The following is a 17,146-nucleotide window of genomic DNA, read 5'->3' on the forward strand; positions in this document are numbered from 1 at the left end:
TTTCTATCATAAAAAATTCCAATAAAAAAGTTGTACTAAAAAAATATTTTAAAGAATGATATATCATCAAAGAATTTTCTTGATCAACTTTTAATAGGACACAATGGCAAAAAAGTATTCATGTAGCCGACCTCATGTAGTGGAACAAAGGCTTGATGTTGTTGTTGTTGGGCATGAATCTCAAAGCAAAATCAAGCTGGAAACTTTAAAAATTAAATCGGAAGTCATCAAAACTTCAATTTTACCAAACATACAATCGAACTAAAGTACTAGAAAATACGAATCCAACGACACCAAATTCAACCCAATCCGAACTCAAATAGGTCAAAATCAAAGACCCGAAGTGCGTTTGGAAGGTTCAATCCATAATTTGGATTACCAAACAATTTCCAAATGTGCAATACTTATAGTCGAATTGAGCGACTCGACGAGACAAATTCAATGAGCCCAAGATCGTCAAATTCTGATATCATTAAGACATTCAAATGTTCAATAAATGATCCAAGGTCAAGTGATTCAACGTCGACATCCATTCAAACCACTCACAATTTACCCTTGATATTCCTCATATTTCTTTATCATGTCACTCTTAGAAAACTATAAATAGATCCCTCATTTCGCATGAGAAGGGGACACAAGCAAGAAGAGAAGAGAAGGAAGTAAGGAAAAAAAGGAAGTAAGAGAATGAAGAGAGCTATCTTACCACCAGACTACCCATCGACCACCGCCAAACTTCCACCCGGCAGCTGATCGACGTTGGAGTTCTGCTCGACCGCTGACTGATGCCAGAGTTCTGCTTGACATCCGATTGACGTCAAAGTTCTGTATGAGAGCAGACAGACAACAGATTTATGCCCGACCGTTAATTAAAGCCGAATTTCTACCCGACCATCAAAAGTCGTTTGATTACTGATCTCCATTCGTAACTGAATTTCAACTCGAGAGTTGATTTTTGTAATATGATTGTCCTCAATATCAGGGACGAATCAGCCACTTGTAATCTAATCAAACACTAATATAATTCATTCAACTGGGCGTGACCCCATGGTTTTTCCCTTTTTCAGGATTTCCACGTAAAAATTCTGGTGTTATATTTTTCTTATGTGTGTGTTGGATATCCGTACAACACTGAGACGAAATTTTTATAACTTTATCGCCATGCATATTCTAGCTCACAACCGAGAATAATAAAAAAGCTGTCTCAAATAAAATTTTAGGCTTCATTTAGAATAGTTTTTAAACTGTTTTTTACGATAGTTTTTAATATAATTTTTTTTAAAAATAATAGTCAATAGCTGTCCAAATCCTCACTTAGCTATGGGGCTCGTTCAGCTATACTCACCGTCAAGGTGAAGGTGATACTTAACGTTTCGCATGCGCCGCGTGCATGCGGATTCCAACCAATCCTTTTGTGGGAGCAATCTGTACGAGCCTAACCACCTTTTCTTCGCTCCGGTTTCGTCGTCGCCGGAAGAAACAGCTGGATTCATAGATGGTTAAGGTACGGACAGCATCCCAATTCGGTTCTGTGGTTGGATAGGATCATCTGCGTGCTTAGTGATTTGCCATTGGAATTTAGGGTTTAATTTTATTCGTTTGTTTGCCCTTCTCTGGTGTGCAAATGGAGTTCTCTCGACTTCATCGTACCGTCTTGGTAAAGTCCGTCGCTCTTGTGAGATTACGCTGGATAATCTCTATAGGGCATATTCTGTTTGATTTTCCTTTGCTTTCTAAGAACATTTATGCTTTAGAGTGGCCGTTCGTCTGTTTAGTTGGCTCTTCTGCTCTGCAATTTGACTTTATTTTACGAACATTCTTGGAAGGATGCATTGATGACTGTTTTTTCGTCTTTTTATTTAAATATATAATTAAGTTTTTGAATTAGATAACTGATCGAGTGACTCGTTTTGTGACCGGTTGTTAAAGTATGTGTAAATATAGTAGTGATGATCATGACCGAGTTGAGAGCATAGAAACTGTTGTCTCTATTATGTGATTGGGCTTTCAAATTGATCTGTGGAATATAAATAAATGGTGGAATATGTGATGTTGGTGTATTCCTTTGTTATATGGAATTTAAATTTGACTGTATCGTTATCTTTCCTTATCTTTGTTTTCTATGCCTGGAAGCTTCTGTAAATCTGATGCCCCAAATTTTCTCATTTACTATTGAATGGCGGTTGGGGATATATGATTGCGGCGATGGTTTCTTCAAAAGTAAATTTTTGTCATACCCAAAATTGAATACATTTTTTATTTGGCACCTAATAGATAAATGTTTGATGTACCTACAAAGTCAACTTATTCTCAAACATAAAGTTGAACAGTTGATGTTTAAAATATTTGATTTTATATTTGTAAAGAAGACGGTGGTCCAAATTCACATCTTTTCATGACATATAGTATTGAAATGTGGTTGAAATGTGATTAGTTGATGGGTTTAAAGAGCATTTTGATTTATTAAATATAAAAATAATCTTTTTTTCGTTTGTTTTCCCCTTCAATTGCAAAAGCTAGTATTTCATAAATTTTTTTAATTTTATTATTTCATTTCATGTCGCTAAAAAAAAGTGCTGTGTTATAGGAAGTATTGAGCATGCCCTTTCTTAAATCAATTGAATAATTTATGCTGCCTTAGGCAATTTGTTTTTTTTTTTTGGTTATCTTTGAAAGCTGCTAGGTCTTTTATGAAAAGCTAATTACTTAATTTGCTAAGTAATATTCTTGGGTTTTTAACTTTTTATTTTGAATGATGATTTGATCCTTTGTGTTTATTATGCTTACTACATTTGTAAATTTTAAATGTTCTTCTATGTGTCTTCTTATTCTCACATGTGCATGTCTTAATGGTATTTGTTTTATTTTTTAAGTTATCATGTGAATATGTGATTGTATTTTTAATTTTTTTTTTCATGGCATGTAATATTGAGAAGAATAACCTTGTACAATGCATAATTATTTGCCGTCCTTTAGAAAAAGGGTGTGGATGGGTCAGATTGGTTTGGCCCTTGCTGGCACACACTGAATTAGTTGTAATTGTTTTATAAGATTGAAATTGAATAATAATGGAATTTGATTTGGAACTAATTGTCATCCTTAGACTCAATGTAACTAAGAATCGGCAATAAAAACTTGGCTTGATGGATAAGAAAAGTAACTATCGAAAGTGTGCACATTAGCACATCAAATGATTATAATGGGTTAAGGAGGTATAATATTATATCTCTATTTTTTTTATTGCTTAGTAGGTATAATATTGTATCCTAGTTATATTGTCATGCTTGTAAAGTTTTTGATTTTGATAGCAATTACTATCCACCTATCATATTATGTAGCAAGAAATATATATCTTTTCAAGATTGATTTATTTAATGCTCATGAAACAAATTGTTTACATTGCATAGATGCTATTTAGATTTGGCAAACGGGATTTGGCTTGAGGGAGTTGCTGCATAGCTTGTAAGAAGCCATCGAAACATCTCTTCATCTAATGGTAAATCATTTTCTGCACATTGAAATTTAGTATTTATTTTTTGAAGTAATTTTGATCTTGATCATCAATATTATTTAACTTTGATATGGATGGGAAACCCATCAAACCTAATTTTCATTACTAGTGGCATTTCAACATTGAATTATGATATGGTCTGAGTCTGACCTAGCCCAATCATTTTTTGCATAGTTTTAGGGTGGTGATCCTAGAAATTGATATGTGCAAAGGTGCATTTGCAAATAGATGGCGACATTATTAGTAGAATTCAAGTAGGGTGATTAAATTGGAGGAATGCAATAGGTCTATTATGTGATAGAAAAGTACCACTGATGTAGAACGATACATGTTTTAGATATCTTGGATCTATTGTTCAGAGTGATGGTGAAATAGATGGGGATATTATCAGCAGAATTTAAGTTGGATGGTTGAAGTGGAGGAATGCATGGGGCTTGTTTCGATGTCCTCATCAACCACTCAAACTTAAGGGAAAATTCTATAACATAGTGGTGAGATCTGCAGTGCTTTATGGTGCAGAATTTTGGCCATTAAAAGAGAAGCATAAAAGTAAAGTGTTGCAGAGATGAGGGTGCTCAAGTGGATGAGTGGCTTCACTCTTAGTTAAACTATCCTATAAACTATCCCCACCCTCAATTTAGCGATTTACCCTTGTTTGGCATGAAATTTTGGAAAAATAGGATTTTGATATGGTAGATTAATAGGGTGATATTGTTTACTACAACAACAACAACATCAAGCTTTTATCTCACTACGTGGGGTCGGCTACATGAATCCTTTTTCTCCATTGTGTCCTATTAAAAGTCAAATTCTCTAATAAAGAAAGGTCATTCCTAATATTTTCTAACCAAGTCTTTTTAGGTCTACCCCTACCTTTCTTAACATAAGTCAAATCTAATACCTTTACTCTCCTAACCGAGTCGTCGGAAAGCCGCCGTTTTATGTGACCAAACCATCTAAGGCGACTCTCTCTAATCTTATCTTCTACTGGAGCTACTCCAACCTTTTCACGTATATGCTCATTTCGTATCCTATCTCTAAGGGTAAGCCACTCATCCACTTGAGCATCCTCATCTCTGCCACACTTAACTTAGTATTATGCTTCTCTTTTAATGGCCAACATTCGGCACATATTGTTTACTAATTTAGGTCAAATAAATTTAAATGAAAAGTTGAATATTTATATATGTACTTTTATATATCAAAATAATCAAAATGAAATATAAAATTTAATAAAAATAGTTTTGATGATTTTCAGGACATGCATAAAATGGGGTCCAAGTTTTATGAGAAAGTTTCATATCATCTTTTGAAAAATTTGGATATTACACCTACTATACCTCTTGCCTTGGAATCAGAGCCTCCCTTATTGTTGATGCTTCCTTCTTTAAGTATCATAGCTGTAGGAGGAACTTATTCTTTAAATGTCAGCATTGATTTAGACTTTTTCAGTTGTGTTAGTGAAACTCCTCATGATCTTTTTGTTGTAAAGGAAGTAGGTGGCCCAAGATTTGATTATTCATATGCTTTTGATAGAAATCTCAAATCTATAAGTCTTGAGGAACAAATGGATAAAAGATTTCAAATTCTTTTTACTAGGAGACACAATAATTACAAAAATATATATTTCTTCCTTTATCAAGGTTTACTAGATTTCAAACAAGAGACTATAGTTTGTCTAACTATTTTTTTATTCTTGACTTGCGAGGAGTTAATGGGGTTTCTTCACATAATTTTGATGAAAATTTTCTTCCCTGCTATCATGTTTTCTTTTGTTCCTTGTATTTTGGTTGATGCTGTCTTTTTGTTGCTCGTTGTAATTATATTGTAATCTTTTCGTTTTTTTGTGTGTAATATTTTCATTGATTTGCTATAAAATCTGTTTTTATAAAATAATATTCAAATATTGGCGCCTTTATGTTCATTGTACAAATATTTATAAGGTCAAGTGCATGAACTTTAGTTTCCTATAGTAAGCATACGATTCAGCTATGATATTGCTCATAGAAGTAAGATTTGAGTCTTTTTCACTCCATTTTCAAGTATGATAATTATTTTGGATTAGTTCCCATACTTTTTCATTACAGAAGCTTTTTTGAAGGATGATATTGCATTTTAGGGCCTATAATAGAAGAACAATACTAAACATGATTGATTTAGCAGATTTTGTATTTTACTCGAGCATGGTTTAAAATCTGTAATACGAGGTGCGCCTCAACGCTTTTCTGGAAAATTTGCATCCACTGTGAAGCTTACACCTTAGATGAGTCCTCACTTTAGTTTTTTTGAGATGTGTGTAATTTAGACCTGAGATATATTTTTAAAAAATAAATATAAGTAAAATAAACTTAAAAATTATTTCTGCTTATCCAAATATTACTTCCGTCTCACTCATGAACGCTTTTGATTATCCAAAATAAAGATTTCTTGCTTCAATTATCCAAAATGGGTATCTATGTTTTTTTTTTGTTGATTGAGATTATTTATATATCATGCCGCTTTTTTTTTTATTTTTTTTGCGGCTAATATGTTTAATTTTTTTCTTTTTGCAAACTCAAGGTTGAAGAGGTGTTACAGATGATTTTCTTGCAAGTTATGCAGCTGCTGCCGCAAGCTTTTTACTTCAACCTGCCAGAACTAGATTATTCATTAAACAAAGTTGGTACTGACATGCTCATGATTTCTGTGAAAATAATGAAGAAAAAAGCACCATTTGTTAAAATATCAACTAATTAAGATTGCTTGAGAAAAAAATGTTTTTTTTTTTGTTAATGATGTTGTAGTTTTTTCCCTTGATATCAACTACTAGCATGGAAAGAATTAACCAGAACATTGAGCCCTACTGAATGTAAGATGCTATTAAGCCAATTTTGTTTTACTTTAATTTATTCTTACATATTTGTTTGTTTCCTTCTAATAAAATCTAACTTGCAGGTATTGAGTATCAGCAAATGGTCTTAAGTAAAAGCCTAATAATGTTCTCAGGTTGCATAGTTTCTAAGTCCAGGTCAATAGTTGTATTTGGTTTTAAATACAGAAAATGATATATTTTATCATTTTCTTTCTTTCTTTGAATATTTGTATTGATCTGTATATATTTTTTCAATCCGCTCCTAAACATCCTTAAGGCTCTTTTGAACTTAATACTCATCCTATATCGGTAGTTATATATTTTACGAATAATCGAAAACTATCTGGACACTATAGGAGTTTGATACTCCTTGGGGATGAAATCAGCGAGAAAAGATAATAAAAAGAAGAAATTGAGAAATGATAGAATATTTTGATGTGAAACTAAATGCGATAGACAAGAATTGCTTGTTAGAAAATTAATAACGTGTGAACTTGCATTGCTAATTTAAAACAAATGTGTTCCAAGATAGATCGTAAGAAATTTCCATGGAAGAACTAAGCAACGTCAATCAATTATCTTAGAAGCGACATGAAACCAACAAAATTAATCCAATGGATAAGTAATAAAGCAAATGGCTCTTAACAAAAATCCACGGCTTAAGATATAGATCCTTCACCTTGAAGTCCCTCACTTCACTCTTGGATTCACTCGGTTAGCGGAAGAGGATGGCGCAGAAACTCAACGATGCCACTATCACACAAGTGACGCTGAGAAGACTAGTCGCCGGGGAAGAAGCCGGATTTGGGGAAGATGGTGGACGCCCGTTGATGATCTAATCGTCGGCCGAAAGTTGTTCGTCGATGACATCCACGAGAGTGGGAAGGATACAGTTCAAGTAATCCTCAACGGTGTGGTTGAAGCCAAACCCAACGTCAAAGAATGGCGAACGAACGACGTCAATATCTCCTTGAAAGTCATACGCAAATCCGTGATCAAATTCCGGATCCGCCATTCATGTTCGTAATAAATAGAGAAGAGAAGAGGGAGGGGGACGGGAGGTGGAAGTGGCAGTTTGGGGAAGAGAGGGGTTGGCCGTGAGCTAGAGGGAGAGGGAAGGATTTAGAAAACTGAAAATAATTTCAGCTTCAATTGGTTTTGGAGGGAGATTAATTTGAAATTTCAAATTAATTCAATAATGGGCTTGGACCCGGCGGCTAGCGACAGGGAGCTGGGAGAGCCGCAGGTGGTTGGACCGGCTAAGGGAGGCCGGCGGTGGAGCGGGTGGGGTGGGAAATTTTGGGGAGGAGGGGAATTTTCGGTTAAGTAGGGGAAAAAAGGATTGGGTAGGGAAAAGAAAGTTATCAAACTACAAACCTTGAACACCACTTCCACAAGAACTCACAAAGAGATCCACAATACTATCTTCTCAAGAACTCTCAAAGAGATCTTGGGAAATTTCATGAACTCACAAAGAGATCAACAAGAAAAAGAAATTTTCATTCATCAATAATCATCCTCATACAATGCATGAGGCCTCCTATAAATAGGCCAAAATAAAACTAAAACTAAAAGACATAAATGCTATCGGGACTACAATATCGAATGACCATCCATAAGGGTAAAACAGTAAAACTGAAAAATAAAATAAACTACTACATAACATGACTCAAAATATAAACTCATGACCGTGGCCGTTGATCTCCGGTGGTACACGTGTCAATGATGTCCTCATCAGATTTTTGTTTTAATACTTCAACATCAAAGCAGGATACAATAATCCTATCGCCTTCCTTAGCTGTGAGACATGAAAGACTGGGTGCAAAGCTGATGAGGGTGGTAGCGTCAATCGATAAGCTACTGTTCCAATACGCTCCAAGATCTCATAAGGCCCAAATTACCATGCAGATAACTTCTTATTACTCCTTTTGGCTAGTGTTTTCTATCAGTAGGGCCTCAATTTTATGTAAACCATATCTCCTGGCTTAAAGTTTACTTCCCTCCTGTGCTCATCAGCCTTCCTCTTCATGATCTGTTGGGCTCTCAACAAATGTACCTTGAGCTCAGATAATACCCTATTCCTCTCCTCGAAGTACTGCTCTACACTAGACACAGGCATAATGCTCAGCCCATAATGAATCAGATGGGGTGGATCTTTCCCATAGAGAATCCTGAAAGGAGTGGTCTTCGCTGCTGTATGATATGAAGTATTGTATCAATATTCCGCCCAAGCAATCCACCTTACCCAGCTCTTTGGCGTGTTTGCTGCAAAGCATCTCAAATAGGTCTCTATACTTATGTTGGTCACTTTTATCTGGCCATATGTCTGAGGGTGGTAGACTACATTTCTCTTTAGAATTGTCCGCTGTAATTGAAACAACTCTCCATAAGTGACTAAGGAACACCTTGTCCTTGTCTGACACAATGGCTTATGGAATTCCATGTAGGCGCACTACTACCTTTATGAAGGCAGTAGCCACAATAACGATGGTATAAGGGCGCTTCAAAGGAATGAAGTGTGCATTTTTGCTCAGACAATCCACTACTACTAGTATCACTGAAATCCCCTCTGATCATGGCAATCTCTTGATGAAATCCATCATCACCTCCTCCCACACCCTCTTCGGTAGGGCTAGGGGATGTAGTAACACTGTCGGCGCCATGGATAGGTACTTTTGCCTTTGTTCAACATCACATTTGGCTATCCAATCCTTTACATCACGATGCATCTCCACCTAGTATAATTCTGTTGATAATCGATTGTAGGTTTTCTGCAGTCCTGAATGCCCTCCCACTACACTGCCATGAAACTTCTGTAGCAGCTTGGGGATGTATCCCAATCCTTTTGGTAGAACAAATCTCCCCTTATGTAGCAATTGGACTCCTCTCAACATATAACTAGGATGATTATTCGGGTTCTACAACAACTCGTCTATGATCTTCATTAGTCTATCATCCTGTTCACTCTTCTATTTTAGAACTTCCCAATCTAGGATTAGATGTACTGACAAAGTTGTTAACTGAGGCTCCTCGATTCTCCTGGATAAGGAATTAGCTTCTTTGTTTTCTAGGCCCGGTCAGTACTGGATCTCAAAATTATATCTCAGTATCTTGGATAGCCATCATGGATGCTCTTCGGTGACCATCCGTTATTCCAGCAAATACTTCAAGATCCTCTGATTTTTTCTAACTAGGAAGTGTCTCCCCAATGAATAGGGTCGCCACTTTCTTTCGTACACTGACTTGAGTATCGCCCTGGTTGTGAGCACCTGACTAAAATGGGCAATCTGTCTCTTATTCTGTATGAGTACTATCCCTAGTTCATATCCCTGACGCATCTGTCTCTACCACAAACAGCCTGCTGAAGTCAGGAAGTGGTTATACCGATACTCTCATTAAAAAAAAAAAAAAAAAAAAAAAAAAAAAAATTAATCTTTAATTTGAAAAGCTACAATAGGACTATGTCTCAATACAAATGACAAAAACAAAGGTTTAGATAACTCAAAATCTGTGTGAGCAAAGCATATATATAAAATCTAATTGTCTCATCCAATTACCTTATTGGTACTGAATTAATTCATTTAGTTGAGTTAAACCTAATTAATTGAGTTAATTCATTTGAGTAATATAAAGAGTAGTTAGAACTTAGAAACACTACATTTCCACATTTCTTCCAACTGGGAATTCTCGGTTAGAAACAGTAAAAATATAAAATTTGAAGATGAATAGCAACCTGATAAGGAAAAATGCAGTGAAGAAGATAATCAAGTGAAGATAATGCAGTGAAGAAGATAAACAGTAAAATATCCAAATTTTTTCAAGATGCAGATAACAAGATAAGGAAAAATGGAAGCAAAAAAAAGAGCAAGTGGAGATTATGGAGTAGTAATGAGAAGCCAAACAATCAAAACTTACCTTCAAAACAGTGAAGAAGGCTGCAAATCGGGAACTGGAAAGAGAGGGCAGCGGCGAGCCGGCAACCTCTTCGGCTCTTCACGTAGACACGAAGATGAAGGCTGCAGGCTGTGAACAAGAGGGATCCGCCGCCGCCGGTCCGCTCGTCCTGCGACTGTGACTTTGCGAGGCAGCGAACTCGACTGGAGCACGGGTGACGGCGTGAGGAAATCGCGAACTGAATGGGGAAAAATGGCTCACGATCGGAAGATTTAGTGAATTTTTTTTTAGGGGGGACAGAAGGTCTAAAATGCCCCTTCTCTATAATAATTTTTTTTTTAGGGTGGGCATTTGCCCACCCTCAGCCAACCGTGGATCCGCCACTGCTAGTCATTACTTTCTTTAGCAACTCGAAAGCATGTGTAGTTGTCTCCCCCCACTTGAAACTTTCCTTCTTCAGCTACTCAGTCAATGACCCTACTATTGTGCCATATCTTGCACGAACTTCTAGTAGTACCAAGTGAGGCCTAAGAATCCTCTTAACTCCCTAATGCTCTTGGGCAAAGGCCAATTTAGCATAGCCTCAATCTTGGACTGGTCCATTGCTACCCTTGTCTTGATCACCACATGTCCCAAGTACTCTACCTATGGTTGTGCAAATGAACATTTCTTCAGGTTGGCATACAGCTGGTGCTCCCTCAATGTCTCCAACACTGTCCTCAAGTGTCCCATATGTTATGCTTCCATTCAACTGTAGATTAGGATGTCATTGAAGATTACCATGACAAACTTTCTAAGATAGGGTTGAATAACTCGATTTATGAGTGACTTAAAAGTGCCTGGAGCATTGGTGAGGCCGAAAGACTTAACTAAAAATTCGTAGTGACTCTCATGGGTTCTGAAAGTTGTATTTTGCACATCCCTTTGTTTCATTCTGATCTCGTGGTATCCGAATTTCAGGTCAATCTTTGAGAAGATAATCACCCCAAATGGTTCATCCAATAACTCATCAATCAAAGGAATAGAAAATTTGTTCAACATAGTTTCTTTGTTTTAAGTTTTATAATCCACGTAGAACCTCCAACTTTTGTGCTTCTTTTTCACCCGTAAAATAGGACTGGAAAAAGGGCTCACACTGGATCTAATAATCTATGCCTCTAGCTTCTCTTTGATGAGCCACTCAATCTTATCTTTTTAGATCTGCAGGTACCGGTAAGGTTGAACACTGATAGGAAAACTCCTGTCAATGAAATTGCATACTCATGCTCTCAAGGTGGTGCTAATCTGTTGGGTTGCTAAAAGACCTCTGAAATTGTTGTAGCAACTGATATAAACAGTCAGGGATCCGGTCTGCCTATGACTCTCGGATCCCCTCCAAACTCTGCAGTTTTACCAAATAGCCTTGTCCTGCTTCCTATATATCCTTGATCATGGTTGTGAGTGAAACTATGGTCCTGCATAAGCTGGCATCCCCTCGTAGCACCACCTTCACTTCCAACTGTACCTCCATAGAAAAAGACTTCAAGTCCACCTTAGTCTCTCCAATCGTCTGTAACAAGTTCATCCCCATGATGACATCAGTGCTTCCCAATTCCAATAGAAGAAAATTCCTCCACTATTTATATGCCTTGGAGGGCTAATACCAACCCTCTGCAAATACCCTTATTCCTCTCTACCTTTCATGCCCCCCTAATGACTCCAGAACTCCTTGTATCCACTAGCTTCAATCCTAACTGGTCCACGACCCGGTGGGAGATGAAGTTATGAGTGGCTCCACCATCTACCAAAACCACCAATGCTTGCTCTCCAATTTGTCCCCTTACCTCATGGTGTGATTTGGGATAAATCCCACCATTGAGTTCAGAGATTCCTCTGCTACATCTAAATGTAACTGCTCTATCTCCTTCATAACCTCCTCCAGCTTGTCCCACTCTCCTCCTTCCCTTCACAAACCATCAAGGCCTGAAGGTCTCGATTCTTACACAAGTGTATCCTTCATAACCTGCTCGAAATTTCTGCGAGTTCCACCCCTAAGGTTGTCCACCTGATTTTGCTAGACCGACCCCTGCTGGGCTGGCTGCCCTCTCCCCCGTATCAGAGTTATATGGGATTACCATGAGTATTATAGTAGGCAGTAGAACTCAATGGTGGAGCGACTGTACTTCAAGCACTATCATACATGCAAGGTGAATGCTATCAAAATAACATGGACTATGTGTAGTTTAAGTTTAAATCTCATGATGACTAGTTTTGTTTGTGCATTTGCATATGGAATTAGGGGTGTTAATTTCGGGTCGGGTTCGGGTCGAACCCGAAACTGATCCGGCACTATTCGGGTCAACCCGAATCCAACCCTTTTTGAAAACGGGTCAGTTTTCCTGACCCGAATCCGACCCGCTTCGGGTCCGGGCCAACCCGACACGACCCGAATGACCCATTTCCAACAAAAAATTGCTAGTTTTTGGGTAAAAAACGGGTCTATCTCATCTTTTCGGGTAAAAAACGGGTCTATCTCCTCTTTTTCGGGTAAAAACGGGTCAATCTCGGGTTGCCGGGTCAAAATCGGGTTTTCGGGTCAAAGGGTTAACCCGAACCCGACCCGAATTTTGAAACGGGTCAAAATGTTGAACCCGAACTCGACCCGTTTCGGGTTTGGGTTAACCCTAACCCGAAATTTTGGGGTCGGGTTCGAGTCGGGTTTTTGGGTCGTGTCAAATATTGACACCCCTATATGGAATCTATAAAAAGCTATTGCTTTTATTTTTAGCATAAGTATTCTCTGGAATAGTTATGTAAGGCTAAGCTCTTAGGTTTTATATTTTGCTCAAGTATTATTTATTGTTGTGATAGTTTGATTTGGCAGTTTAATTGAGTTTCTTTATTACTACAATTTATTTTTTAATCAAGTTATCTTTCTTTAACCTTTATGCAAAACTTAAATGTGGGCTCCGTAAATTCGCACCCCGGCCTCTTCGCAAACCCTTTCTTTCTTCTTTGGGTCGTCGAGGAGAGTTTTAACGCTCAAGTTCCTGGGAAAATTTTTCAGAAGGCATATTGGATTATGAATAAGACATCACCTAGAGATTTCTCCCTCATTTTATGAGAACTTTCAGACCTGAGTTCAGGTTTCATATAGGCGCAAGCCCTATAATTAATTACCCCTCCCGATAACATGAGAGAACTTTCGATTAAGGCTAGTCATTAAACAGATACATATACATATCTGGTATATAGTAGCAGCATGGGTTTAGTTTTTGAGATTTAATATTTAAAATTAAAAATTTTGCCATCTTGCACTTAAAGCGGATGGTGGGGGAAGTGATGATAGACCCGATCAAGATTCCATAGTTCCGTCTTCTCGGGCCATCGTAGTCTCTGATCTACTTAGTCATAGGAGGTAATCGATCCAAACTTGATAGAAGAATTCTCATCGACAACTATGGGTTGCTTCATCTATGGGTAGTTTGTAGACTTGGAGTGAATAAGGTGATAAATCTAAATCCACCTTAGCTAACAGAGGGATGTGTGCCCTATCGATTATATCTCAAGAATTTGGAATCATTGGGGAACATGTGAGCTCTGAATATGACCGTAATTTTGTGGTACCATTTAGCGGCAAATCACCCGATTTAGAGGGTCCCGGTCATAACCATTTACCCTGTGGTGTCATTTGGTGGCGAAACCACCGGTTAAAGGACATGTGCCACATCCTTGCTAGTAAGAGATTGTTTGAGAATAAATACACGTGATATTCTCGACCAGACATTTGCTTTTTGTGAGTTTTCACGTATATGCTCATTTCGTATCCTATCTCTAAGGGTAAGCCACTCATCCACTTGAGCATCCTCATCTCTGCCACACTTAACTTAGTATTATGCTTCTCTTTTAATGGCCAACATTCGGCACATATTGTTTACTAATTTAGGTCAAATAAATTTAAATGAAAAGTTGAATATTTATATATGTACTTTTATATATCAAAATAATCAAAATGAAATATAAAATTTAATAAAAATAGTTTTGATGATTTTCAGGACATGCATAAAATGGGGTCCAAGTTTTATGAGAAAGTTTCATATCATCTTTTGAAAAATTTGGATATTACACCTACTATACCTCTTGCCTTGGAATCAGAGCCTCCCTTATTGTTGATGCTTCCTTCTTTAAGTATCATAGCTGTAGGAGGAACTTATTCTTTAAATGTCAGCATTGATTTAGACTTTTTCAGTTGTGTTAGTGAAACTCCTCATGATCTTTTTGTTGTAAAGGAAGTAGGTGGCCCAAGATTTGATTATTCATATGCTTTTGATAGAAATCTCAAATCTATAAGTCTTGAGGAACAAATGGATAAAAGATTTCAAATTCTTTTTACTAGGAGACACAATAATTACAAAAATATATATTTCTTCCTTTATCAAGGTTTACTAGATTTCAAACAAGAGACTATAGTTTGTCTAACTATTTTTTTATTCTTGACTTGCGAGGAGTTAATGGGGTTTCTTCACATAATTTTGATGAAAATTTTCTTCCCTGCTATCATGTTTTCTTTTGTTCCTTGTATTTTGGTTGATGCTGTCTTTTTGTTGCTCGTTGTAATTATATTGTAATCTTTTCGTTTTTTTGTGTGTAATATTTTCATTGATTTGCTATAAAATCTGTTTTTATAAAATAATATTCAAATATTGGCGCCTTTATGTTCATTGTACAAATATTTATAAGGTCAAGTGCATGAACTTTAGTTTCCTATAGTAAGCATACGATTCAGCTATGATATTGCTCATAGAAGTAAGATTTGAGTCTTTTTTACTCCATTTTCAAGTATGATAATTATTTTGGACTAGTTCCCATACTTTTTCATTACAGAAGCTTTTTTGAAGGATGATATTGCATTTTTGGGCCTGTAATAGAAGAACAATACTAAAGATGATTGATTTAGCAGATTTTGTATTTTACTCAAGCATGGTTTAAAATTTGTAATACGAGGTGTGCCTCAACGCTTTTCTGGAAAATTTGCATCCAATGTGAAGCTTACACCTTAGATGAGTCCTCACTTTAGTTTTGTTGAGATGTGTGTAATTTAGACCTGAGATATATTTTAAAAAAATAAATATAAGTAAAATAAACTTAAAAATTATTTCTGCTTATCCAAATATTACTTCCGTCTCACTCATGAACGCTTTTGATTATCCAAAATAAAGATTTCTTGCTTCAATTATCCAAAATGGGTATCTATGTTTTTTTTTTGTTGATTGAGATTATTTATATATCATGCCGCTTTTTTTTTATTTTTTTTGCGGCTAATATGTTTAATTTTTTTCTTTTTGCAAACTCAAGGTTGAAGAGGTGTTACAGATGATTTTCTTGCAAGTTATGCAGCTGCTGCCGCAAGCTTTTTACTTCAACCTGCCAGAACTAGATTATTCATTAAACAAAGTTGGTACTGACATGCTCATGATTTCTGTGAAAATAATGAAGAAAAAAGCACCATTTGTTAAAATATCAACTAATTAAGATTGCTTGAGAAAAAAATATTTTTTTGTTGTTAATGGTGCTGTAGTTTTTTCTAAAAAAAAAAAAAAAAAATGGTGTTGTAGTTTTCCCCCTTGATATCAACTACTAGCATGGAAAGAATTAACCAGAACATTGAGCCCTACTGAATGTAAGATGATATTAAGCCAATTTTGTTTTACTTTAATTTATTCCTACATATTTGTTTGTTTCCTTCTAATAAAATCTAACTTGCAGGTATTGAGTATCAGCAATGTTCTCAGGTTGCATAGTTTCTAAGTCCAGGTCAATAGTTGTATTTGGTTTTAAATACAGAAAATGATATCTTTTATCATTTTCATTCTTTTTTTGAATATTTGTATTGATCTGTATATATTTTTTCAATCCGCTCCTAAACATCCTTATGGCTCTTTTGAATTTAATACTCATCCTATATCGGTAGTTATATATTTTACGAATAATTGAAAACTATCTGGACACTATAGGAGTTTGATGGTAGCGTCAATCGATAAGCTACTGTTCCAATATGCTCCAAGATCTCATAAGGCCCAAAATACCGTGCAGATAACTTCTTATTCCTCCTTTTGGCTAGTGTTTTCTATCAGTAGGGCCTCAATTTTAAGTAAACCATATCTCCTGGCTTAAAGTTTACTTCCCTCTTGTGCTCATCAGCTTTCCTCTTCATGATCTGTTGGGCTCTCAACAAATGTCCCTTGAGCTCAGATAATACCCTGTCCCTCTCCTCGAAGTACTTCTCTACACTAGACACAGGCATAATGCTCAGCCCATAATGAATCAGATGGGGTGGATCTCACCCATAGAGAATTCTGGAAGGAGTGGTCTTCGCTGTTGTATGATATGAAGTATTGTATCAATATTCCGCCCAAGCAATCCACCTTACCCAGCTCATTGGCGTGTCGGTTGCAAAGCATCTCAAATAGGTCTCTATACTTCTGTTGGTCACTTTTATCTGGCCATCTGTCTGAGGGTGGTAGGCTGTATTTCTCTTTAGAATTGTCCCCTGTAATTGAAACAACTCTCTTCATAAGTGACTAAGGACACCTTGTCCTTGTCTGACACAATGACTTCTGGAATTCCATGTATGTGCACTACTACCTTTATGAAGACAATAGCCACAATAACGACGGTATAAGGGTGCTTCAAAGGAATGAATTGTGCATTTTTGCTCAGACAATCCACTACTACTAGTATCACCGAAAGCCCCTCTGATCATGGCAATCTCTCGATGAAATCCATCATCACCTCCTCCCACACCCTCTTCGGTAGGGCTAGGGGATGTAGTAACACTGTCGGCGCCATGGATAGGTACTTTTGCCTTTGTTACACATCACATTTGGCTATCCAATCCTTTACATCATGATATA

The 17,146-nt window shown here is 36.7% G+C and overlaps 1 long non-coding RNA gene across 4 annotated transcripts in view; it reads left to right on the plus strand.

The window, feature by feature from the left end:
- Window positions 1-1,361: 1,361 nt before the first annotated feature.
- Window positions 1,362-17,146, plus strand: part of LOC110097251 — a 34,787-nt gene continuing 19,002 nt past the window's right edge. For 3 of the 4 annotated variants that reach the window (XR_003699995.1, XR_003699994.1, XR_003699993.1), the window contains exons 1-5: window positions 1,362-1,501; window positions 3,405-3,493; window positions 6,068-6,166; window positions 6,292-6,356; window positions 6,443-6,515. This is a non-coding gene — a long non-coding RNA (uncharacterized LOC110097251). Of the gene's footprint in view, window positions 1,502-3,404; window positions 3,494-6,067; window positions 6,171-6,291; window positions 6,357-6,442; window positions 6,516-17,146 lie in introns of all 4 variants that reach the window. The other variant, XR_003699996.1, reaches the window with a different exon arrangement.

Source organism: Dendrobium catenatum, unplaced genomic scaffold (assembly GCF_001605985.2).
Source record: "Dendrobium catenatum unplaced genomic scaffold, ASM160598v2 fragScaff_scaffold_183, whole genome shotgun sequence".
In the NCBI taxonomy this organism is placed as follows: domain Eukaryota; kingdom Viridiplantae; phylum Streptophyta; class Magnoliopsida; order Asparagales; family Orchidaceae; genus Dendrobium; species Dendrobium catenatum.